Source organism: Hemitrygon akajei, unplaced genomic scaffold (assembly GCF_048418815.1).
Source record: "Hemitrygon akajei unplaced genomic scaffold, sHemAka1.3 Scf000053, whole genome shotgun sequence".
NCBI classification, from domain to species: Eukaryota; Metazoa; Chordata; class Chondrichthyes; order Myliobatiformes; family Dasyatidae; genus Hemitrygon; species Hemitrygon akajei.
In genome coordinates this window covers 4292803-4296937 of record NW_027331939.1, presented here as the reverse complement: position 1 = coordinate 4296937, position 4135 = coordinate 4292803, and the positions used below count along the sequence as shown (strand labels likewise).

At 42.7% G+C, this 4135-nt stretch overlaps 1 pseudogene; it reads right to left on the bottom strand.

The window, feature by feature from the left end:
* Positions 1 to 2048: 2048 nt before the first annotated feature.
* The window catches only part of LOC140721267 (uncharacterized), a 147563-nt pseudogene continuing 145476 nt past the window's right edge, over positions 2049 to 4135 (bottom strand).

Sequence of the window (4135 nt, the reverse complement as noted above, 5' to 3'; positions counted from 1 at the left end):
GTTTTGTTTGCTGTGGACTGTCATTTTAAGAGAGAGAGATTAAGAAGGTGAATCAGTCTGACTTGCAGCTTGTTTACAACACTCCCAGCTTGTTTATTTTTAACTGAGGACACAGACACTCAGAGTCAGACGGAGACGAATGAGGAAAAATGGAAGGATCGAAACAAGGGAAATAGGTGCCAAGGGTCACTGTTTGGAATTTTCCTGTGCCCACAAGTGTGGGTTAATTATCGATTCAGCGTACATCGAATGTGTGGTTGTCACCTCGTTTAATCAATAGGAGTGGATCTGATTTGGGGTATCCTGTGAAGACCACTGATGTGTTAACCCTTGCCTGGGTGTGGTGTGGTAATTCATTTGAAGACGATACGCCTTGTGACAAGTCACTTTGGGTGATAATTAGTTTGTGGATTTGGAAGGATGACAGATAAAATCTACAGTGACTGTTCTCTTGTTTTACCACCATGGAACATGTGGAATTCGACATAATTGCCTTCCCTTGACATTTACCCTGGATTACAAATATCTCTCTTATCACCTACTCTGTGGTTGAACTGAACTTTCATAATTTACCATCTCAAGACTCCAGACGTTGTTTCCCCCAAGCTCAATAGTTTTGGATTTATTTTTACACACATATATATACAAATAACACTGTTAACTTTTGTTTATCTTCCTTAAGTTACTATATTATAAGTAGATTCTAATAAAGATAGCTTTAACATCAAAAATAGACTCCAGGTGTAGACTCCACGAGGAAATCTGCAGATGCTGGAGATTCAAACACACACAAAATGCTGGTGGAACACAGCAGACCAGGCAGCATCTATAAGGAGAAGCACTGTCAATGTTTCAGGCAGTCCTGACGAAGGGTGTCATTAATTATCGATTTCATTGGGGAAGTCCCTTTTGATTGATTTGTGTGTGGAAAATCAGCAGTGGATGCTGATTATTGTTTGGAAGCGGCAACCTCTGAGGCATTAGAGGATGCCAGACGGATTGAGTTGTTGAGTCTTGCTAGAAGGTTAAAACTTGCTATGTTGAAATCGACAAGAGGAGGACACAGTTGCAGAGGATAACAGCTGAACATTATATATCTGAGGGTGTGTTTAAAGTGGAGGAGTTGGAGGTGTTTCCTGAAAGTAAACCTAGTGAGCTTGAGCTCCAGTACGAGTGAGAAAAATTAAAGATGGAGGCTGTGGAAAGGCAGAGGCAGTTTGAGGCTAGAGAGGCAGAAAAACAGAGAGGAGGCAGAAAAACAGAGGGAGGAAGCAGAAAGACAGAGGCTGTTCGAGCTGGCAAAGATAGAGTGGTTGCAGCAAAGGGGTCTAGTGTTAGACTCTGGTGATAAGTTTGACACCAGTCAGGAAATTAAATTGGTACCTCCATTTGATGAGACAGAGGTTGATAAATACTTCCAGCATTTTGAGAAGGTTGCTTAGAATTTAAAGTGGCCAAAAGAGGGTTGGCCTATTCTCTTACAAAGTGTGATTAAGGGGGAGGCTTAGCAAGCCTATTCTGTTTTGTCAGTTGATGAAGCAGATGATTATGACATAGTGAAACAGGCTGTGCTCAAAGCTTACGAGTTGGTCCCAGAATCATACAGGCAAAAGTTCAGAAATTTGAGGAAATCTGTGAACCGGACATATGTAATTTGCTTATGAGAAGTCTGTGTGTTTTGATCGCTGGTGCACATATATGATGATATATATGGTGATGATAAATATATGATGATTTTAATAGCTTGAAAGAGTTAGTTTTAATTGAAGAATTCAAAAGGTGTGCTCCTGATGACATAAAGACGTATTTAGATGAAAAGGATGCTGCCACTTTGCAGGAGTCTGCTAGATTAGCAGATGAGTTTGCTTTAACTCACAAGGTTAAGTTTACCCAGAATAAGAGCTTCCAAAAGAGTGCCAGGGATCACCAGGGTAAACCAGAAATTACAGCTGGGACTAGTGACAAGAGTAAGGATGAAGGGAAGCAGTTGAAGGAGAAATTTTCTGGTCATATTTGTTACAATTGTAAGAAAGCTGGTCATATGATGGCTAATTGTTCCGTCCTGAATAAGAAAAAGGAAAAGGAGTCAGTCCCGAATGCCTGTGATCAGTCTGTTGAAGCACCAGTAAACCCACAGGGTTCTGAACATTATGTTTGAGGCTCAGATAAGGAAAAAGGAAAAGGAGGCAGTCCCGAATGCCTGTGATCAGTCTGTTGAAGCACCTGTAAACCCACAGGGTTCTGAACATTCTGTTTGAGGTTCAGATAAGGAAAAAGGAAAAGGAGGCAGTCCCGAATGCCTGTGATCAGTCTGTTGAAGCACCTGTAAACCCACAGGGTTCTGAACATTCTGTTTGAGGTTCTGATAGGAAAAAGGAAAAGGAGGCAGTCCCGAATGCCTGTGATCAGTATGTTGAAGCACCTGTAAACCCACAGGGTTCTGAACATTCTGTTTGAGGTTCTGATAGGAAAAAGGAAAAGGAGGCAGTCCCGAATGCCTGTGATCAGTCTGTTGAAGCACCAGTAAACCCACAGGGTTCTGAACATTCTGTTTGAAGCTCAGATAATGAAAAAGGAAAAGGAGGCAGTCCCGAATGCCTGTGATCAGTATGTTGAAGCACCTGTAAACCCACAGGGTTCTGAACATTCTGTTTGAGGCTCAGATAAGGAAAAAGGAAAAGGAGGCAGTCCCGAATGCCTGTGATCAGTATGTTGAAGCACCGGTAAACTCACCGGGTTCTGAACAATCTGTTTGAGGTTCTGATAGGAAAAAGGAAAAGGAGGCAGTCCCGAATGCCTGTGATCAGTATGTTGAAGCACCTGTAAACCCACAGGGTTCTGAACATTCTGTTTGAGGCTCAGATAAGGAAAAAGGAAAAGGAGGCAGTCCCGAATGCCTGTGATCAGTATTTTGAAGCACCTGTAAACCCACAGGGTTCTGAACATTCTGTTTGAGGTTCTGATAGGAAAAAGGAAAAGGAGGCAGTCCCGAATGCCTGTGATCAGTCTGTTGAAGCACCAGTAAACCCACAGGGTTCTGAACATTATGTTTGAGGCTCAGATAAGGAAAAAGGAAAAGGAGGCAGTCCCGAATGCCTGTGATCAGTCTGTTGAAGCACCAGTAAACCCACAGGGTTCTGAACATTCTGTTTGAGGCTCAGATAAGGAAAAAGGAAAAGGAGGCAGTCCCGAATGCCTGTGTTCAGTCTGTTGAAGCACCTGTAAACCCACAGGGTTCTGAACATTCTGTTTGAGGCTCAGATAAGGAAAAAGGAAAAGGAGGTAGTCCCGAATGCCTGTGATCAGTCTGTTGAAGCACCAGTAAACCCACAGGGTTCTGAACATTCTGTTGAGGCTCAGATAAGGATTTGAGAGGCCTGACCCAGTTAAGAAGAGATTCGATCATTTTATGTCAGATGGGATTGTATTATTAAAGGAAGGGTCAACCCCGGTACCACTGAAATTTGTTTGAGATACAGGGGCTTCTCAGTCACTTATATGAGACAGCATTCCAAAGTTTGGTGATGAGACTGAAACAGGTGAGGTAAATCTTATTAAAGGCATTGGGGGAGGCGTGGTTTCTGTTCCATTGTACAAGGTAACTTTACTGTCAGGGTTGATTTCTGGACCTGTTAAAATCGGATTGCGCTCCAGTTTACCGGTGGAAGATGTTACCTTGCTGTTAGGGAATGACCTGGCAGATGTTAAAGTAGTTCCTGCAGTGTAGTTGACAACTAAGCCAACCACTGACGACACACAGATGGATTTTAACATTTATCCTTCCTGCGCAGTAACTCGAAGTATGGTTAAAAAGTCTGCCGACGCAGACGGTTCTGTGCAGCATGATTCTGATACCCATGATAGCCAAAATCGGGATTCAGGTTATGATGACTTGTCAGGGACTTTTCTGCCTTCATTGTTTCAACAGGATTCAGGTGGCAAGTTTGATGAAAAATATTTATCCCTGTCTAGGAAGGAGTTTATAGCAGAACAGAACCGAGACCGTGAGACTGAAGCTTTAAAAGAAACAGATCTCTCAGATGATGAGATTAAGAAAGTGCCAGTAGGGTATTATCTCAAGGATGGAGTGATAATGAGGAAGTGGAGGCCACCTGCTATACCAGAGAGTGAGGAA